The sequence below is a fragment of the Trichomycterus rosablanca genome, chromosome 20 (genome assembly GCF_030014385.1).
Source record: "Trichomycterus rosablanca isolate fTriRos1 chromosome 20, fTriRos1.hap1, whole genome shotgun sequence".
NCBI classification, from domain to species: Eukaryota; Metazoa; Chordata; class Actinopteri; order Siluriformes; family Trichomycteridae; genus Trichomycterus; species Trichomycterus rosablanca.
In genome coordinates, this window is record NC_086007.1 from 18787994 (window position 1) to 18809509 (window position 21516).

General features: G+C 37.0%; 9 non-coding genes across 9 annotated transcripts; all 9 read left to right on the forward strand.

Annotated features, from left to right (window-relative positions):
- Positions 1 to 1718: 1718 nt before the first annotated feature.
- On the forward strand, positions 1719 to 1791 carry trnaf-gaa (transfer RNA phenylalanine (anticodon GAA)). The gene has a single exon. It is a non-coding gene; the product is annotated as a tRNA-Phe (tRNA).
- Positions 1792 to 3400: 1609 nt separating this feature from the next.
- Positions 3401 to 3473, forward strand: trnaf-gaa (transfer RNA phenylalanine (anticodon GAA)). Its single transcript has one exon. It is a non-coding gene; the product is annotated as a tRNA-Phe (tRNA).
- Positions 3474 to 5080: 1607 nt separating this feature from the next.
- Positions 5081 to 5153, forward strand: trnaf-gaa (transfer RNA phenylalanine (anticodon GAA)). The gene has a single exon. It is a non-coding gene; the product is annotated as a tRNA-Phe (tRNA).
- Positions 5154 to 6762: 1609 nt separating this feature from the next.
- On the forward strand, positions 6763 to 6835 carry trnaf-gaa (transfer RNA phenylalanine (anticodon GAA)). The gene has a single exon. It is a non-coding gene; the product is annotated as a tRNA-Phe (tRNA).
- A 2955-nt stretch (positions 6836 to 9790) lies between these two features.
- Positions 9791 to 9863, forward strand: trnaf-gaa (transfer RNA phenylalanine (anticodon GAA)). Its single transcript has one exon. It is a non-coding gene; the product is annotated as a tRNA-Phe (tRNA).
- A 1608-nt stretch (positions 9864 to 11471) lies between these two features.
- On the forward strand, positions 11472 to 11544 carry trnaf-gaa (transfer RNA phenylalanine (anticodon GAA)). Its single transcript has one exon. It is a non-coding gene; the product is annotated as a tRNA-Phe (tRNA).
- A 1609-nt stretch (positions 11545 to 13153) lies between these two features.
- trnaf-gaa (transfer RNA phenylalanine (anticodon GAA)) lies at positions 13154 to 13226 on the forward strand. The gene has a single exon. It is a non-coding gene; the product is annotated as a tRNA-Phe (tRNA).
- Positions 13227 to 14833: 1607 nt separating this feature from the next.
- trnaf-gaa (transfer RNA phenylalanine (anticodon GAA)) lies at positions 14834 to 14906 on the forward strand. Its single transcript has one exon. It is a non-coding gene; the product is annotated as a tRNA-Phe (tRNA).
- Positions 14907 to 17861: 2955 nt separating this feature from the next.
- On the forward strand, positions 17862 to 17934 carry trnaf-gaa (transfer RNA phenylalanine (anticodon GAA)). The gene has a single exon. It is a non-coding gene; the product is annotated as a tRNA-Phe (tRNA).
- Positions 17935 to 21516: the final 3582 nt, after the last annotated feature.

A 21516-nucleotide genomic window follows, 5' to 3' on the forward strand; every position in this document is an offset into this window, starting at 1 on the left:
TTCATCACAGCCTTCTTGAAATGTCTGTCAATGTCATCAGTGTTTTCACAGTTGGGAGAGCGTTAGACTGAAGATCTAAAGGTCCCTGGTTCGATCCCGGGTTTCGGCAGAATATAGGCTGTATAAAACATCTCTTAACTACTCTGGACTGTAGGACTGAGCAAGATGTTTTGAGCTGAGTCAGGTATGTAATTGAATTACATTTCCGTTTGTACTATTCAAGCTGAACTCAAGATCATGATCTTCTGTGATGTCACAATTGAGACCCTAACAATGGATCTGACATGTCTTACTGTTTTTTTTGTACAAGCTATTTGTTGGGGTAGTTTTAAGTGACTCAAGCAACTGAAGACATTCAAGTGTTCTATCTTCTATCTATTTTAAGAGAGCAAAACAGACTGGGATTACTTTAAACAAGAGCACTATTTTGTTTTCTTAATAAGTGCTCTTGTTTGGGGCAGTCTCATCTGTGCAGATCCAGTTCAGTGTCCTGCAACCTTTTAATGTGTGATTTAATTCCTGCAATGTATTTCTGAACATTACCCTAACTGAAGTGTACCTACCTAAAGTTTACTGTGAGTGCAAATAAGTTGGGGCAACATTCAGTAAAGTTATCTTCAAGAGACCGAAAATAACGAGCAAACTGATGTTGTATTTTTTACACAGTAGAGTTATGTGGAATCTGACCAAGTTCTGCTTCAAACTTAGCAGCTTTACATTTAAGAACATCAAATGAAAGACTTTATTACAGTGTACTAAAACTCAAAATGTACTATAGTTCTAATTTGACTAAACATTGGCAGATATTGCACAATGGGCGGTTAATGTTAATAACCTGTCTTTCATATGGTATTTTGGAAAATTGTCACTTCTATTGTGACAAAGGAATTTGATGTGGGCAGAGCTGTGAATTATCCCAATCAATGATCGCAGTCTGAACAGTTATAAGAAGAGCACCTGATTAATGTTCTTCAGAATGAAGGACTGTAGGATGTAGAATGCACTCAGCTGAGCAAAGACACAAGACACATACTGCTACCGAGAGAAACTTATGAAGTGAGCCAAGCTGGGCAGTGTGTTCTTTAATAATTCCAGTGAAATTGATTAGTTTGGTTTGCTAGAAAAAGAAATAAAAATGAATTTGACAAGGTGGAAAACATGAATTAAACCTAGAGGTGGAGATATGCAATACAATGTTATTCGAAAGATTTAGAACCATTGGAAACTCAGCACTAGCATTCGTGTGGTTCCATGGTGTAATGGTTAGCACTCTGGACTCTGAATCCAGTGATCTGAGTGGATCTCGGTGGAACCTGAGATCACCTTTTTTGTACCTAGTGGGACTGTTCATCACAGCCTTCTTGAAATGTCTGTCAATGTCATCAGTGTTTTCACAAGTGAAGTCTTTTTTATGCTTATTTTACAACTACAGCCACTGTAGTAAATATAATGGCTGCATTTTCATCTCCATGATTAAAACTTGGTGTTTAAATAGTAGAAAAATTAATTCAAAACCTTTCAGGGCATATCACATAAAATGTCTGCATGATTTCATTGCTGATTTTTAACCACGTGAACAAAAAAAGTACTTTGCTTCCAGCGGTAGTCAATGTGGAACAGCGAGTTTCAATGGATAAAAACAAATAGGGCCCATTAAAAGATGAAGACTGCTGAACTGTGAATGCTCTACCTTCACATTTTGATAGTTGTGCTCAGCTGCCGAAATAGCTCAGTTGGGAGAGCGTTAGACTGAAGATCTAAAGGTCCCTGGTTAGAGCCCGGGTTTCGGCAGAATGTAGGCTGTATAAAACATCTCTTAACTACTCTGGACTGTAGGACTGAGCAAGATGTTTTGAGCTGAGTCAGGTATGTAATTGAATTACATTTCCGTTTGTACTATTCAAGCTGAACTCAAGATCATGATCTTCTGTGATGTCACAATTGAGACCCTAACAATGGATCTGACATGTCTTACTGTTTTTTTTGTACAAGCTATTTGTTGGGGTAGTTTTAAGTGACTCAAGCAACTGAAGACATTCAAGTGTTCTATCTTCTATCTATTTTAAGAGAGCAAAACAGACTGGGATTACTTTAAACAAGAGCACTATTTTGTTTTCTTAATAAGTGCTCTTGTTTGGGGCAGTCTCATCTGTGCAGATCCAGTTCAGTGTCCTGCAACCTTTTAATGTGTGATTTAATTCCTGCAATGTATTTCTGAACATTACCCTAACTGAAGTGTACCTACCTAAAGTTTACTGTGAGTGCAAATAAGTTGGGGCAACATTCAGTAAAGTTATCTTCAAGAGACCGAAAACAACAAGCAAACTGATGTTGGATTTTTTACACAGTAGAGTTATGTGGAATCTGACCAAGTTCTGCTTCAAACTTACCAGCTTTACATTTAAGAACATCAAATGAAAGACTTTATTACAGTGTACTAAAACTCAAAATGTACTATAGTTCTAATTTGACTAAACATTGGCAGGTATTGCACAATGGGCAGTTAATGTTAATAACCTGTCTTTCATATGGTATTTTGGAAAATTGTCACTTCTATTGTGACAAAGGAATTTGATGTGGGCAGAGCTGTGAATTATCCCAATCAATGATCGCAGTCTGAACAGTTATAAGAAGAGCACCTGATTAATGTTCTTCAGAATGAAGGACTGTAGGATGTAGAATGCACTTAGCTGAGCAAAGACACAAGACACATACTGCTACCGAGAGAAACTTATGAAGTGAGCCAAGCTGGGCAGTGTGTTCTTTAATAATTCCAGTGAAATGGATTAATTTGGTTTGCTAGAAAAAGAAATAAAAATGAATTTGACAAGGTGGAAAACATGAATTAAAACTAGAGGTGGAGATATGCAATACAATGTTATTCGAAAGATTTAGAACCATTGGAAACTCAGCACTAGCATTCGTGTGGTTCCATGGTGTAATGGTTAGCGCTCTGGACTCTGAATCCAGTGATTTGAGTGGATCTCGGTGGAACCTGAGATCATCTTTTTTGTACCTAGTGGGACTGTTCATCACAGCCTTCTTGAAATGTCTGTCAATGTCATCAGTGTTTTCACAAGTAAAGTCCTTTTTATGCTTATTTTACAACTACAGCCACTGTAGTAAATATAATGGCTGCATTTTCATCTCCATGATTAAAACTTGGTGTTTAAATAGTAGAAAAATTAATTCAAAACCTTTCAGGGCATATCACATAAAATGTCTGCATGATTTCATTGCTGATTTTTAACCACGTGAACAAAAAAAGTACTTTGCTTCCAGCAGTAGTCAATGTGGAACAGCGAGTTTCAATGGATAAAAACAAATAGGGCCCATTAAAAGATGAAGACTGCTGAACTGTGAATGCTCTACCTTCACATTTTGATAGCTGTGCTCAGCTGCCGAAATAGCTCAGTTGGGAGAGCGTTAGACTGAAGATCTAAAGGTCCCTGGTTCGATCCCGGGTTTCGGCAGAATATAGGCTGTATAAAACATCTCTTAACTACTCTGGACTGTAGGACTGAGCAAGATGTTTTGAGCTGAGTCAGGTATGTAATTGAATTATATTTCCGTTTGTACTATTCAAGCTGAACTCAAGATCATGATCTTCTGTGATGTCACAATTGAGACCCTAACAATGGATCTGACATGTCTTACTGTTTTTTTTTGTACAAGCTATTTGTTGGGGTAGTTTTAAGTGACTCAAGCAACTGAAGACATTCAAGTGTTCTATCTTCTATCTATTTTAAGACAAAACAGACTGGGATTACTTTAAACAAGAGCACTATTTTGTTTTCTTAATAAGTGCTCTTGTTTGGGGCAGTCTCATCTGTGCAGATCCAGTTCAGTGTCCTGCAACCTTTTAATGTGTGATTTAATTCCTGCAATGTATTTCTGAACATTACCCTAACTGAAGTGTACCTACCTAAAGTTTACTGTGAGTGCAAATAAGTTGGGGCAACATTCAGTAAAGTTATCTTCAAGAGACCGAAAACAACAAGCAAACTGATGTTGTATTTTTTACACAGTAGAGTTATGTGGAATCTGACCAAGTTCTGCTTCAAACTTAGCAGCTTTACATTTAAGAACATCAAATGAAAGACTTTATTACAGTGTACTAAAACTCAAAATTTACTATAGTTCTAATTTGACTAAACATTGGCAGGTATTGCACAATGGGCAGTTAATGTTAATAACCTGTCTTTCATATGGTATTTTGGAAAATTGTCACTTCTATTGTGACAAAGGAATTTGATGTGGGCAGAGCTGTGAATTATCCCAATCAATGATCGCAGTCTGAACAGTTATAAGAAGAGCACCTGATTAATGTTCTTCAGAATGAAGGACTGTAGGATGTAGAATGCACTCAGCTGAGCAAAGACACAAGACACATACTGCTACCGAGAGAAACTTATGAAGTGAGCCAAGCTGGGCAGTGTGTTCTTTAATAATTCCAGTGAAATGGATTAGTTTGGTTTGCTAGAAAAAGAAATAAAAATGAATTTGACAAGGTGGAAAACATGAATTAAACCTAGAGGTGGAGATATGCAATACAATGTTATTCGAAAGATTTAGAACCATTGGAAACTCAGCAGTAGCATTCGTGTGGTTCCATGGTGTAATGGTTAGCACTCGGGACTCTGAATCCAGTGATCTGAGTGGATCTCGGTGGAACCTGAGATCATCTTTTTTGTACCTAGTGGGACTGTTCATCACAGCCTTCTTGAAATGTCTGTCAATGTCATCAGTGTTTTCACAAGTGAAGTCTTTTTTATGCTTATTTTACAACTACAGCCACTGTAGTGAATATAATGGCTGCATTTTCATCTCCATGATTAAAACGTGGTGTTTAAATAGTAGAAAAATTAATTCAAAACCTTTCAGGGCATATCACATAAAATGTCTGCATGATTTCATTGCTGATTTTTAACCACGTGAACAAAAAAAGTACTTTGCTTCCAGCGGTAGTCAATGTGGAACAGCGAGTTTCAATGGATAAAAACAAATAGGGCCCATTAAAAGATGAAGACTGCTGAACTGTGAATGCTCTACCTTCACATTTTGATAGTTGTGCTCAGCTGCCGAAATAGCTCAGTTGGGAGAGCGTTAGACTGAAGATCTAAAGGTCCCTGGTTCGATCCCGGGTTTTGGCAGAATATAGGCTGTATAAAACATCTCTTAACTACTCTGGACTGTAGGACTGAGCAAGATGTTTTGAGCTGAGTCAGGTATGTAATTGAATTACATTTCCGTTTGTACTATTCAAGCTGAACTCAAGATCATGATCTTCTGTGATGTCACAATTGAGACCCTAACAATGGATCTGACATGTCTTACTGTTTTTTTTGTACAAGCTATTTGTTGGGGTAGTTTTAAGTGACTCAAGCAACTGAAGACATTCAAGTGTTCTATCTTCTATCTATTTTAAGAGAGCAAAACAGACTGGGATTACTTTAAACAAGAGCACTATTTTGTTTTCTTAATAAGTGCTCTTGTTTGGGGCAGTCTCATCTGTGCAGATCCAGTTCAGTGTCCTGCAACCTTTTAATGTGTGATTTAATTCCTGCAATGTATTTCTGAACATTACCCTAACTGAAGTGTACCTACCTAAAGTTTACTGTGAGTGCAAATAAGTTGGGGCAACATTCAGTAAAGTTATCTTCAAGAGACCGAAAACAACAAGCAAACTGATGTTGGATTTTTTACACAGTAGAGTTATGTGGAATCTGACCAAGTTCTGCTTCAAACTTAGCAGCTTTACATTTAAGAACATCAAATGAAAGACTTTATTACAGTGTACTAAAACTCAAAATTTACTATAGTTCTAATTTGACTAAACATTGGCAGGTATTGCACAATGGGCAGTTAATGTTAATAACCTGTCTTTCATATGGTATTTTGGAAAATTGTCACTTCTATTGTGACAAAGGAATTTGATGTGGGCAGAGCTGTGAATTATCCCAATCAATGATCGCAGTCTGAACAGTTATAAGAAGAGCACCTGATTAATGTTCTTCAGAATGAAGGACTGTAGGATGTAGAATGCACTCAGCTGAGCAAAGACACAAGACACATACTGCTACCGAGAGAAACTTATGAAGTGAGCCAAGCTGGGCAGTGTGTTCTTTAATAATTCCAGTGAAATGGATTAGTTTGGTTTGCTAGAAAAAGAAATAAAAATGAATTTGACAAGGTGGAAAACATGAATTAAACCTAGAGGTGGAGATATGCAATACAATGTTATTCGAAAGATTTAGAACCATTGGAAACTCAGCAGTAGCATTCGTGTGGTTCCATGGTGTAATGGTTAGCACTCGGGACTCTGAATCCAGTGATCTGAGTGGATCTCGGTGGAACCTGAGATCATCTTTTTTGTACCTAGTGGGACTGTTCATCACAGCCTTCTTGAAATGTCTGTCAATGTCATCAGTGTTTTCACAAGTGAAGTCTTTTTTATGCTTATTTTACAACTACAGCCACTGTAGTGAATATAATGGCTGCATTTTCATCTCCATGATTAAAACGTGGTGTTTAAATAGTAGAAAAATTAATTCAAAACCTTTCAGGGCATATCACATAAAATGTCTGCATGATTTCATTGCTGATTTTTAACCACGTGAACAAAAAAAGTACTTTGCTTCCAGCGGTAGTCAATGTGGAACAGCGAGTTTCAATGGATAAAAACAAATAGGGCCCATTAAAAGATGAAGACTGCTGAACTGTGAATGCTCTACCTTCACATTTTGATAGTTGTGCTCAGCTGCCGAAATAGCTCAGTTGGGAGAGCGTTAGACTGAAGATCTAAAGGTCCCTGGTTCGATCCCGGGTTTTGGCAGAATATAGGCTGTATAAAACATCTCTTAACTACTCTGGACTGTAGGACTGAGCAAGATGTTTTGAGCTGAGTCAGGTATGTAATTGAATTACATTTCCGTTTGTACTATTCAAGCTGAACTCAAGATCATGATCTTCTGTGATGTCACAATTGAGACCCTAACAATGGATCTGACATGTCTTACTGTTTTTTTTGTACAAGCTATTTGTTGGGGTAGTTTTAAGTGACTCAAGCAACTGAAGACATTCAAGTGTTCTATCTTCTATCTATTTTAAGAGAGCAAAACAGACTGGGATTACTTTAAACAAGAGCACTATTTTGTTTTCTTAATAAGTGCTCTTGTTTGGGGCAGTCTCATCTGTGCAGATCCAGTTCAGTGTCCTGCAACCTTTTAATGTGTGATTTAATTCCTGCAATGTATTTCTGAACATTACCCTAACTGAAGTGTACCTACCTAAAGTTTACTGTGAGTGCAAATAAGTTGGGGCAACATTCAGTAAAGTTATCTTCAAGAGACCGAAAACAACAAGCAAACTGATGTTGGATTTTTTACACAGTAGAGTTATGTGGAATCTGACCAAGTTCTGCTTCAAACTTAGCAGCTTTACATTTAAGAACATCAAATGAAAGACTTTATTACAGTGTACTAAAACTCAAAATTTACTATAGTTCTAATTTGACTAAACATTGGCAGGTATTGCACAATGGGCAGTTAATGTTAATAACCTGTCTTTCATATGGTATTTTGGAAAATTGTCACTTCTATTGTGACAAAGGAATTTGATGTGGGCAGAGCTGTGAATTATCCCAATCAATGATCGCAGTCTGAACAGTTATAAGAAGAGCACCTGATTAATGTTCTTCAGAATGAAGGACTGTAGGATGTAGAATGCACTCAGCTGAGCAAAGACACAAGACACATACTGCTACCGAGAGAAACTTATGAAGTGAGCCAAGCTGGGCAGTGTGTTCTTTAATAATTCCAGTGAAATGGATTAGTTTGGTTTGCTAGAAAAAGAAATAAAAATGAATTTGACAAGGTGGAAAACATGAATTAAACCTAGAGGTGGAGATATGCAATACAATGTTATTCGAAAGATTTAGAACCATTGGAAACTCAGCAGTAGCATTCGTGTGGTTCCATGGTGTAATGGTTAGCACTCGGGACTCTGAATCCAGTGATCTGAGTGGATCTCGGTGGAACCTGAGATCATCTTTTTTGTACCTAGTGGGACTGTTCATCACAGCCTTCTTGAAATGTCTGTCAATGTCATCAGTGTTTTCACAGTTGGGAGAGCGTTAGACTGAAGATCTAAAGGTCCCTGGTTCGATCCCGGGTTTCGGCAGAATATAGGCTGTATAAAACATCTCTTAACTACTCTGGACTGTAGGACTGAGCAAGATGTTTTGAGCTGAGTCAGGTATGTAATTGAATTACATTTCCGTTTGTACTATTCAAGCTGAACTCAAGATCATGATCTTCTGTGATGTCACAATTGAGACCCTAACAATGGATCTGACATGTCTTACTGTTTTTTTTGTACAAGCTATTTGTTGGGGTAGTTTTAAGTGACTCAAGCAACTGAAGACATTCAAGTGTTCTATCTTCTATCTATTTTAAGAGAGCAAAACAGACTGGGATTACTTTAAACAAGAGCACTATTTTGTTTTCTTAATAAGTGCTCTTGTTTGGGGCAGTCTCATCTGTGCAGATCCAGTTCAGTGTCCTGCAACCTTTTAATGTGTGATTTAATTCCTGCAATGTATTTCTGAACATTACCCTAACTGAAGTGTACCTACCTAAAGTTTACTGTGAGTGCAAATAAGTTGGGGCAACATTCAGTAAAGTTATCTTCAAGAGACCGAAAATAACGAGCAAACTGATGTTGTATTTTTTACACAGTAGAGTTATGTGGAATCTGACCAAGTTCTGCTTCAAACTTAGCAGCTTTACATTTAAGAACATCAAATGAAAGACTTTATTACAGTGTACTAAAACTCAAAATGTACTATAGTTCTAATTTGACTAAACATTGGCAGATATTGCACAATGGGCGGTTAATGTTAATAACCTGTCTTTCATATGGTATTTTGGAAAATTGTCACTTCTATTGTGACAAAGGAATTTGATGTGGGCAGAGCTGTGAATTATCCCAATCAATGATCGCAGTCTGAACAGTTATAAGAAGAGCACCTGATTAATGTTCTTCAGAATGAAGGACTGTAGGATGTAGAATGCACTCAGCTGAGCAAAGACACAAGACACATACTGCTACCGAGAGAAACTTATGAAGTGAGCCAAGCTGGGCAGTGTGTTCTTTAATAATTCCAGTGAAATTGATTAGTTTGGTTTGCTAGAAAAAGAAATAAAAATGAATTTGACAAGGTGGAAAACATGAATTAAACCTAGAGGTGGAGATATGCAATACAATGTTATTCGAAAGATTTAGAACCATTGGAAACTCAGCACTAGCATTCGTGTGGTTCCATGGTGTAATGGTTAGCACTCTGGACTCTGAATCCAGTGATCTGAGTGGATCTCGGTGGAACCTGAGATCACCTTTTTTGTACCTAGTGGGACTGTTCATCACAGCCTTCTTGAAATGTCTGTCAATGTCATCAGTGTTTTCACAAGTGAAGTCTTTTTTATGCTTATTTTACAACTACAGCCACTGTAGTAAATATAATGGCTGCATTTTCATCTCCATGATTAAAACTTGGTGTTTAAATAGTAGAAAAATTAATTCAAAACCTTTCAGGGCATATCACATAAAATGTCTGCATGATTTCATTGCTGATTTTTAACCACGTGAACAAAAAAAGTACTTTGCTTCCAGCGGTAGTCAATGTGGAACAGCGAGTTTCAATGGATAAAAACAAATAGGGCCCATTAAAAGATGAAGACTGCTGAACTGTGAATGCTCTACCTTCACATTTTGATAGTTGTGCTCAGCTGCCGAAATAGCTCAGTTGGGAGAGCGTTAGACTGAAGATCTAAAGGTCCCTGGTTAGAGCCCGGGTTTCGGCAGAATATAGGCTGTATAAAACATCTCTTAACTACTCTGGACTGTAGGACTGAGCAAGATGTTTTGAGCTGAGTCAGGTATGTAATTGAATTACATTTCCGTTTGTACTATTCAAGCTGAACTCAAGATCATGATCTTCTGTGATGTCACAATTGAGACCCTAACAATGGATCTGACATGTCTTACTGTTTTTTTTGTACAAGCTATTTGTTGGGGTAGTTTTAAGTGACTCAAGCAACTGAAGACATTCAAGTGTTCTATCTTCTATCTATTTTAAGAGAGCAAAACAGACTGGGATTACTTTAAACAAGAGCACTATTTTGTTTTCTTAATAAGTGCTCTTGTTTGGGGCAGTCTCATCTGTGCAGATCCAGTTCAGTGTCCTGCAACCTTTTAATGTGTGATTTAATTCCTGCAATGTATTTCTGAACATTACCCTAACTGAAGTGTACCTACCTAAAGTTTACTGTGAGTGCAAATAAGTTGGGGCAACATTCAGTAAAGTTATCTTCAAGAGACCGAAAACAACAAGCAAACTGATGTTGTATTTTTACACAGTAGAGTTATGTGGAAACTGACCAAGTTCTGCTTCAAACTTAGCAGCTTTACATTTAAGAACATCAAATGAAAGACTTTATTACAGTGTACTAAAACTCAAAATTTACTATAGTTCTAATTTGACTAAACATTGGCAGGTATTGCACAATGGGCAGTTAATGTTAATAACCTGTCTTTCATATGGTATTTTGGAAAATTGTCACTTCTATTGTGACAAAGGAATTTGATGTGGGCAGAGCTGTGAATTATCCCAATCAATGATCGCAGTCTGAACAGTTATAAGAAGAGCACCTGATTAATGTTCTTCAGAATGAAGGACTGTAGGATGTAGAATGCACTCAGCTGAGCAAAGACACAAGACACATACTGCTACCGAGAGAAACTTATGAAGTGAGCCAAGCTGGGCAGTGTGTTCTTTAATAATTCCAGTGAAATGGATTAGTTTGGTTTGCTAGAAAAAGAAATAAAAATGAATTTGACAAGGTGGAAAACATGAATTAAACCTAGAGGTGGAGATATGCAATACAATGTTATTCGAAAGATTTAGAACCATTGGAAACTCAGCAGTAGCATTCGTGTGGTTCCATGGTGTAATGGTTAGCACTCGGGACTCTGAATCCAGTGATCTGAGTGGATCTCGGTGGAACCTGAGATCATCTTTTTTGTACCTAGTGGGACTGTTCATCACAGCCTTCTTGAAATGTCTGTCAATGTCATCAGTGTTTTCACAAGTGAAGTCTTTTTTATGCTTATTTTACAACTACAGCCACTGTAGTGAATATAATGGCTGCATTTTCATCTCCATGATTAAAACTTGGTGTTTAAATAGTAGAAAAATTAATTCAAAACCTTTCAGGGCATATCACATAAAATGTCTGCATGATTTCATTGCTGATTTTTAACCACGTGAACAAAAAAAGTACTTTGCTTCCAGCGGTAGTCAATGTGGAACAGCGAGTTTCAATGGATAAAAACAAATAGGGCCCATTAAAAGATGAAGACTGCTGAACTGTGAATGCTCTACCTTCACATTTTGATAGCTGTGCTCAGCTGCCGAAATAGCTCAGTTGGGAGAGCGTTAGACTGAAGATCTAAAGGTCCCTGGTTCGATCCCGGGTTTCGGCAGAATATAGGCTGTATAAAACATCTCTTAACTACTCTGGACTGTAGGACTGAGCAAGATGTTTTGAGCTGAGTCAGGTATGTAATTGAATTACATTTCCGTTTGTACTATTCAAGCTGAACTCAAGATCATGATCTTCTGTGATGTCACAATTGAGACCCTAACAATGGATCTGACATGTCTTACTGTTTTTTTTGTACAAGCTATTTGTTGGGGTAGTTTTAAGTGACTCAAGCAACTGAAGACATTCAAGTGTTCTATCTTCTATCTATTTTAAGAGAGCAAAACAGACTGGGATTACTTTAAACAAGAGCACTATTTTGTTTTCTTAATAAGTGCTCTTGTTTGGGGCAGTCTCATCTGTGCAGATCCAGTTCAGTGTCCTGCAACCTTTTAATGTGTGATTTAATTCCTGCAATGTATTTCTGAACATTACCCTAACTGAAGTGTACCTACCTAAAGTTTACTGTGAGTGCAAATAAGTTGGGGCAACATTCAGTAAAGTTATCTTCAAGAGACCGAAAACAACAAGCAAACTGATGTTGGATTTTTTACACAGTAGAGTTATGTGGAATCTGACCAAGTTCTGCTTCAAACTTACCAGCTTTACATTTAAGAACATCAAATGAAAGACTTTATTACAGTGTACTAAAACTCAAAATGTACTATAGTTCTAATTTGACTAAACATTGGCAGGTATTGCACAATGGGCAGTTAATGTTAATAACCTGTCTTTCATATGGTATTTTGGAAAATTGTCACTTCTATTGTGACAAAGGAATTTGATGTGGGCAGAGCTGTGAATTATCCCAATCAATGATCGCAGTCTGAACAGTTATAAGAAGAGCACCTGATTAATGTTCTTCAGAATGAAGGACTGTAGGATGTAGAATGCACTTAGCTGAGCAAAGACACAAGACACATACTGCTACCGAGAGAAACTTATGAAGTGAGCCAAGCTGGGCAGTGTGTTCTTTAATAATTCCAGTGAAATGGATTAATTTGGTTTGCTAGAAAAAGAAATAAAAATGAATTTGACAAGGTGGAAAACATGAATTAAAACTAGAGGTGGAGATATGCAATACAATGTTATTCGAAAGATTTAGAACCATTGGAAACTCAGCACTAGCATTCGTGTGGTTCCATGGTGTAATGGTTAGCGCTCTGGACTCTGAATCCAGTGATTTGAGTGGATCTCGGTGGAACCTGAGATCATCTTTTTTGTACCTAGTGGGACTGTTCATCACAGCCTTCTTGAAATGTCTGTCAATGTCATCAGTGTTTTCACAAGTAAAGTCCTTTTTATGCTTATTTTACAACTACAGCCACTGTAGTAAATATAATGGCTGCATTTTCATCTCCATGATTAAAACTTGGTGTTTAAATAGTAGAAAAATTAATTCAAAACCTTTCAGGGCATATCACATAAAATGTCTGCATGATTTCATTGCTGATTTTTAACCACGTGAACAAAAAAAGTACTTTGCTTCCAGCAGTAGTCAATGTGGAACAGCGAGTTTCAATGGATAAAAACAAATAGGGCCCATTAAAAGATGAAGACTGCTGAACTGTGAATGCTCTACCTTCACATTTTGATAGCTGTGCTCAGCTGCCGAAATAGCTCAGTTGGGAGAGCGTTAGACTGAAGATCTAAAGGTCCCTGGTTCGATCCCGGGTTTCGGCAGAATATAGGCTGTATAAAACATCTCTTAACTACTCTGGACTGTAGGACTGAGCAAGATGTTTTGAGCTGAGTCAGGTATGTAATTGAATTATATTTCCGTTTGTACTATTCAAGCTGAACTCAAGATCATGATCTTCTGTGATGTCACAATTGAGACCCTAACAATGGATCTGACATGTCTTACTGTTTTTTTTTGTACAAGCTATTTGTTGGGGTAGTTTTAAGTGACTCAAGCAACTGAAGACATTCAAGTGTTCTATCTTCTATCTATTTTAAGACAAAACAGACTGGGATTACTTTAAACAAGAGCACTATTTTGTTTTCTTAATAAGTGCTCTTGTTTGGGGCAGTCTCATCTGTGCAGATCCAGTTCAGTGTCCTGCAACCTTTTAATGTGTGATTTAATTCCTGCAATGTATTTCTGAACATTACCCTAACTGAAGTGTACCTACCTAAAGTTTACTGTGAGTGCAAATAAGTTGGGGCAACATTCAGTAAAGTTATCTTCAAGAGACCGAAAACAACAAGCAAACTGATGTTGGATTTTTTACACAGTAGAGTTATGTGGAATCTGACCAAGTTCTGCTTCAAACTTAGCAGCTTTACATTTAAGAACATCAAATGAAAGACTTTATTACAGTGTACTAAAACTCAAAATTTACTATAGTTCTAATTTGACTAAACATTGGCAGGTATTGCACAATGGGCAGTTAATGTTAATAACCTGTCTTTCATATGGTATTTTGGAAAATTGTCACTTCTATTGTGACAAAGGAATTTGATGTGGGCAGAGCTGTGAATTATCCCAATCAATGATCGCAGTCTGAACAGTTATAAGAAGAGCACCTGATTAATGTTCTTCAGAATGAAGGACTGTAGGATGTAGAATGCACTCAGCTGAGCAAAGACACAAGACACATACTGCTACCGAGAGAAACTTATGAAGTGAGCCAAGCTGGGCAGTGTGTTCTTTAATAATTCCAGTGAAATGGATTAGTTTGGTTTGCTAGAAAAAGAAATAAAAATGAATTTGACAAGGTGGAAAACATGAATTAAACCTAGAGGTGGAGATATGCAATACAATGTTATTCGAAAGATTTAGAACCATTGGAAACTCAGCAGTAGCATTCGTGTGGTTCCATGGTGTAATGGTTAGCACTCGGGACTCTGAATCCAGTGATCTGAGTGGATCTCGGTGGAACCTGAGATCATCTTTTTTGTACCTAGTGGGACTGTTCATCACAGCCTTCTTGAAATGTCTGTCAATGTCATCAGTGTTTTCACAAGTGAAGTCTTTTTTATGCTTATTTTACAACTACAGCCACTGTAGTGAATATAATGGCTGCATTTTCATCTCCATGATTAAAACGTGGTGTTTAAATAGTAGAAAAATTAATTCAAAACCTTTCAGGGCATATCACATAAAATGTCTGCATGATTTCATTGCTGATTTTTAACCACGTGAACAAAAAAAGTACTTTGCTTCCAGCGGTAGTCAATGTGGAACAGCGAGTTTCAATGGATAAAAACAAATAGGGCCCATTAAAAGATGAAGACTGCTGAACTGTGAATGCTCTACCTTCACATTTTGATAGTTGTGCTCAGCTGCCGAAATAGCTCAGTTGGGAGAGCGTTAGACTGAAGATCTAAAGGTCCCTGGTTCGATCCCGGGTTTTGGCAGAATATAGGCTGTATAAAACATCTCTTAACTACTCTGGACTGTAGGACTGAGCAAGATGTTTTGAGCTGAGTCAGGTATGTAATTGAATTACATTTCCGTTTGTACTATTCAAGCTGAACTCAAGATCATGATCTTCTGTGATGTCACAATTGAGACCCTAACAATGGATCTGACATGTCTTACTGTTTTTTTTGTACAAGCTATTTGTTGGGGTAGTTTTAAGTGACTCAAGCAACTGAAGACATTCAAGTGTTCTATCTTCTATCTATTTTAAGAGAGCAAAACAGACTGGGATTACTTTAAACAAGAGCACTATTTTGTTTTCTTAATAAGTGCTCTTGTTTGGGGCAGTCTCATCTGTGCAGATCCAGTTCAGTGTCCTGCAACCTTTTAATGTGTGATTTAATTCCTGCAATGTATTTCTGAACATTACCCTAACTGAAGTGTACCTACCTAAAGTTTACTGTGAGTGCAAATAAGTTGGGGCAACATTCAGTAAAGTTATCTTCAAGAGACCGAAAACAACAAGCAAACTGATGTTGGATTTTTTACACAGTAGAGTTATGTGGAATCTGACCAAGTTCTGCTTCAAACTTAGCAGCTTTACATTTAAGAACATCAAATGAAAGACTTTATTACAGTGTACTAAAACTCAAAATTTACTATAGTTCTAATTTGACTAAACATTGGCAGGTATTGCACAATGGGCAGTTAATGTTAATAACCTGTCTTTCATATGGTATTTTGGAAAATTGTCACTTCTATTGTGACAAAGGAATTTGATGTGGGCAGAGCTGTGAATTATCCCAATCAATGATCGCAGTCTGAACAGTTATAAGAAGAGCACCTGATTAATGTTCTTCAGAATGAAGGACTGTAGGATGTAGAATGCACTCAGCTGAGCAAAGACACAAGACACATACTGCTACCGAGAGAAACTTATGAAGTGAGCCAAGCTGGGCAGTGTGTTCTTTAATAATTCCAGTGAAATGGATTAGTTTGGTTTGCTAGAAAAAGAAATAAAAATGAATTTGACAAGGTGGAAAACATGAATTAAACCTAGAGGTGGAGATATGCAATACAATGTTATTCGAAAGATTTAGAACCATTGGAAACTCAGCAGTAGCATTCGTGTGGTTCCATGGTGTAATGGTTAGCACTCTGGACTCTGAATCCAGTGATCTGAGTGGATCTCGGTGGAACCTGAGATCATCTTTTTTGTACCTAGTGGGACTGTTCATCACAGCCTTCTTGAAATGTCTGTCAATGTCATCAGTGTTTTCACAGTTGGGAGAGCGTTAGACTGAAGATCTAAAGGTCCCTGGTTCGATCCCGGGTTTCGGCAGAATATAGGCTGTATAAAACATCTCTTAACTACTCTGGACTGTAGGACTGAGCAAGATGTTTTGAGCTGAGTCAGGTATGTAATTGAATTACATTTCCGTTTGTACTATTCAAGCTGAACTCAAGATCATGATCTTCTGTGATGTCACAATTGAGACCCTAACAATGGATCTGACATGTCTTACTGTTATTTTTGTACAAGCTATTTGTTGGGGTAGTTTTAAGTGACTCAAGCAACTGAAGACATTCAAGTGTTCTATCTTCTATCTATTTTAAGAGAGCAAAACAGACTGGGATTACTTTAAACAAGAGCACTATTTTGTTTTCTTAATAAGTGCTCTTGTTTGGGGCAGTCTCATCTGTGCAGATCCAGTTCAGTGTCCTGCAACCTTTTAATGTGTGATTTAATTCCTGCAATGTATTTCTGAACATTACCCTAACTGAAGTGTACCTACCTAAAGTTTACTGTGAGTGCAAATAAGTTGGGGCAACATTCAGTAAAGTTATCTTCAAGAGACCGAAAACAACAAGCAAACTGATGTTGGATTTTTTACACAGTAGAGTTATGTGGAATCTGACCAAGTTCTGCTTCAAACTTACCAGCTTTACATTTAAGAACATCAAATGAAAGACTTTATTACAGTGTACTAAAACTCAAAATGTACTATAGTTCTAATTTGACTAAACATTGGCAGGTATTGCACAATGGGCAGTTAATGTTAATAACCTGTCTTTCATATGGTATTTTGGAAAATTGTCACTTCTATTGTGACAAAGGAATTTGATGTGGGCAGAGCTGTGAATTATCCCAATCAATGATCGCAGTCTGAACAGTTATAAGAAGAGCACCTGATTAATGTTCTTCAGAATGAAGGACTGTAGGATGTAGAATGCACTTAGCTGAGCAAAGACACAAGACACATACTGCTACCGAGAGAAACTTATGAAGTGAGCCAAGCTGGGCAGTGTGTTCTTTAATAATTCCAGTGAAATGGATTAATTTGGTTTGCTAGAAAAAGAAATAAAAATGAATTTGACAAGGTGGAAAACATGAATTAAAACTAGAGGTGGAGATATGCAATACAATGTTATTCGAAAGATTTAGAACCATTGGAAACTCAGCACTAGCATTCGTGTGGTTCCATGGTGTAATGGTTAGCGCTCTGGACTCTGAATCCAGTGATTTGAGTGGATCTCGGTGGAACCTGAGATCATCTTTTTTGTACCTAGTGGGACTGTTCATCACAGCCTTCTTGAAATGTCTGTCAATGTCATCAGTGTTTTCACAAGTAAAGTCCTTTTTATGCTTATTTTACAACTACAGCCACTGTAGTAAATATAATGGCTGCATTTTCATCTCCATGATTAAAACTTGGTGTTTAAATAGTAGAAAAATTAATTCAAAACCTTTCAGGGCATATCACATAAAATGTCTGCATGATTTCATTGCTGATTTTTAACCACGTGAACAAAAAAAGTACTTTGCTTCCAGCGGTAGTCAATGTGGAACAGCGAGTTTCAATGGATAAAAACAAATAGGGCCCATTAAAAGATGAAGACTGCTGAACTGTGAATGCTCTACCTTCACATTTTGATAACTGCGCTCAGCTGCCGAAATAGCTCAGTTGGGAGAGCATTAGACTGAAGATCTAAAGGTCCCTGGTTCGATCCCGGGTTTCGGCAGAATATAGGCTGTATAAAACATCTCTTAACTACTCTGGACTGTAGGACTGAGCAAGATGTTTTGAGCTGAGTCAGGTATGTAATTTAATTACATTTCCATTTGTACTATTCAAGCTGAACTCAAGATCATGATCTTCTGTGATGTCACAATTGAGACCCTAACAATGGATCTGACATGTCTTACTGTTATTTTTGTACAAGCTATTTGTTGGGGTAGATTTAAGTGACTCAAGTAACTTTAGACATTCAAGTGTTCTATCTTCTATCTAATTTAAGAGAGCAAAACAGACTGGGATTACTTTAAACAAGAGCACTATTTTGTTTTCTTAATAAGTGCTCTTGTTTGGGGCAGTCTCATCTGTGCAGATCCAGTTAAGTGTCCTGCAACATTTTAATGTGTAATTTAATTCTTGCAGTGTATTTCTGAACATTACCCTAACTGAAGTGTACCTACTTGAAGTTTACTGTAAGTGCAAATAAGTTGGGGCAACATTCAGTAAAGTTATCTTCAAGAGACCAAAGACAATAAGCAAACTGATGTTGGATTTTTTACACAGTAGAGTTATGTGGAATCTGACCAAGTTCTGCTTCAACCTTAGCAGCTTTACATTTAAGAACTTCAAAAGAAAGACTTTATTACAGTGTACTAAACTCTAAATTTACTATGGTTCTAATTTGATTAAACACTGGCAGGTATTGCAAAATAGGCAAGATCTTATGTGATATCAGAATTGAGACCTTAACAATGGTACTAAAAATCTAAATTTACTATAGTTCTAATTTGACCAAACACTGGCAGGTATTGCACAATGGACATTGTCTTCTGTGATGTCACAATTGGGACTCTAACAATTGCAAACAATAGCACTAAAACTCTAAATTTACTATAGTTTTAATTTGACTAAACACTAGCAGGTATTGTACAATGGGCATGTTCTTCTGTGATGTCACAATTGAGACCCAAACAATGGCTAACAATGGAACTAAAACTCAAAATTTACTACAGTTCTAATTTGACTAAACACTGGCAGGTATTGTACAATGGGCATGATCTTCTGTGATGTCACTATTGAAACCCTAACAATGGCTAAAAATGGCACTAAAACTCTAAATTTACTATAGTTCTAATTTGACTAAACACTGGCAGGTATTGTACAATGGGCATGATCTTCTGTAATGTCACAATTGAGACCCTAACAATGGCTAACAATGGCACTAAAACTCTAAATTTACTATAGTTCTAATTTGACTAAACATTGGCAGGTATTGTACAATGGGCATGATCCTCTGTGATGTCACAATTGAGACCCTAACAATCGCTAACAACGGTACTAAAACTCTAAATTTACTATAGTTCTAATTTGACTAAACACTGGCAGGTATTGCACAATGGGCAGTTACTGTTAATCACCTGTCTTTCATATGGTATTTTCGAAAATGATCAGTTCCATTGTGACAACGGAATTTTATGTGGCTGGAGCTGTGAATTATCCCAATCAATGATCGCAGTCTGAACAGTTATAAGAAGAGCACCTGATTAATGTTCCTCAGAATGAAGGACTTTAGGACTGAGCAAGACGTTTTGAGCTAAGTCAGGTATGTCATTGAATTACATTTCCATTTGTACTATTTAAGCTGAACTCAAGAACATGATCTTCTGTGATGTCACAATTGAGACCCTAACAATGGCTCTGACATGTCTTACTGTTATTTTTGTAAGTGCTATTTGTTGGGGTTTTTTTAAGTGACTCATGCAACTGAAGACATTCAAGTGTTCTATCTTTTTCTAATTTAAGAGAGTAAAACAGACTAGGATTAATTTAAACAAAAGCAGTATTTTGTATTCTTAATAAGTGTTTGTTTGGGGCAGTCTCACCTGTGCAAATCCAGTTCAGTGTCCTGCAATATATCTCTGAACATCACCCTAACTGTAGTACACATACATTCATTTCATTGTAAGTGCTAACAAGTTGGGGCATTATTCAGTGATTTTCTCCTCTGCCACTAAAATGAAATGAATGCATCTGTTCCTCAGATAGCAAAACTGTGTGTAATTTGACAGAAACCTGCTCCAACTTTAGTACCTTTCTTATCAAGAATTTAACAGAAAGTGCTATTAAGTTGGGGTATGTTTTTGTTTAGAAACATTAGATTTGCAACTTCATAATTCAAGTACTGTTGATGTCACAATTAAGACTCCATATGGAAAATTGTCAGTTCTATTGTGACAAAGGAATTTGATGTGGGCGGAGCTGTGAATTATCCCAATCAATTATCGCAGTCTGAACAGTTATAAAAAGAGCACCTGATTTATTTTCCTCAGAATGAAAGACTGTAGGACTGAGCAAGATGTTTTGAGCTGAGTCAGGTATATAATTATTACATTTCCATTTGTACTATTCAAGCTGAACTCAAGAACGTGATCTTCTGTGATGTCACAATTGAGACCCTAACAATGGCTCTGACATGTCTTACTGTTATTTTTGTAAGTGCTATTTGTTGGGGTAGTTTTAAGTGTATCTTTTTTTAGTTTAATAAAGTAAAACAGACTGGGATTACTTTAAACAAGAGCACTATTTTGTATTCTTAATAAGTGCTCTTGTTTGGGGCAGTCTCATCTGTGCAGATCCCGTTCAGTGTCCTGCAACTTTTTAATGTGTAATTTAATTCCTGCAATTTCTGAACATTACCCTAACTGAAATGTTCCTGCTTAAAGTTTACTGTAAGTGCAAATAAGTTGGGGCAACATTCAGTAAAGTTATCTTCAAGAGAACGAAAACAACAAGCAAACTGATGTTGGATTTTTTACACAGTAGTGTTATGTGGACTCTGACCAAGTTGTGCTTCAACCTTAGCAGCTTTACATTTAAGAACTTTAAATGAAAGACCTTATTACAGTGTACCAAAACTCTAAATTTACTATAGTTCTAATTTGACTAAACACTGGCAGGTATTACACAATGGGCAGTTACTGTTAATCACCTGTCTTTTATATGGTATTTTCAAAAAATGATCAGTTCTATTGTGACAAAGGAATTTGAGTTGTGAATTATCCCAATTATCCCAATCAATTGTGGCAGTCTGAACAGTTATAAGACGAGCACCTGATTAATGTTTTTTCTACTAGCATGCACTGAATTTATTCAGACACTTTCGGGTAAGATAAAGGATTTTTAGACATTAATATAACCTCCGATATATCCCCAACTGTAATTTGGGAGTCACTGAAGGCCTACATGCATGGCCAGGTACTTTCATATACATCTTTTCAAAGTCGCCAACGAGGGACTAGACACTCTAAAATTCAAACTGAACTTTTATGGCTAGATGCACTCTACACCACTCTACACCACTGTAGCTGACCTGTAGCTGAACCAATGGTCTATAAAAAGATAATCGAGCTTCAATCTGAATTCAGTCTTCTTTCCACTAGACAAGCCCAACAAATGCTACTCAAATCCCGTTCCAAATTTTTTGAACATGGGACAAACCATCTAAAGCTCTGGCTCTTCAGCTAAAACAACAATGTTCCTAGAACTTTATCCCTACACTGTAAAAAGAGAATTGTTGGACCAACTTAAA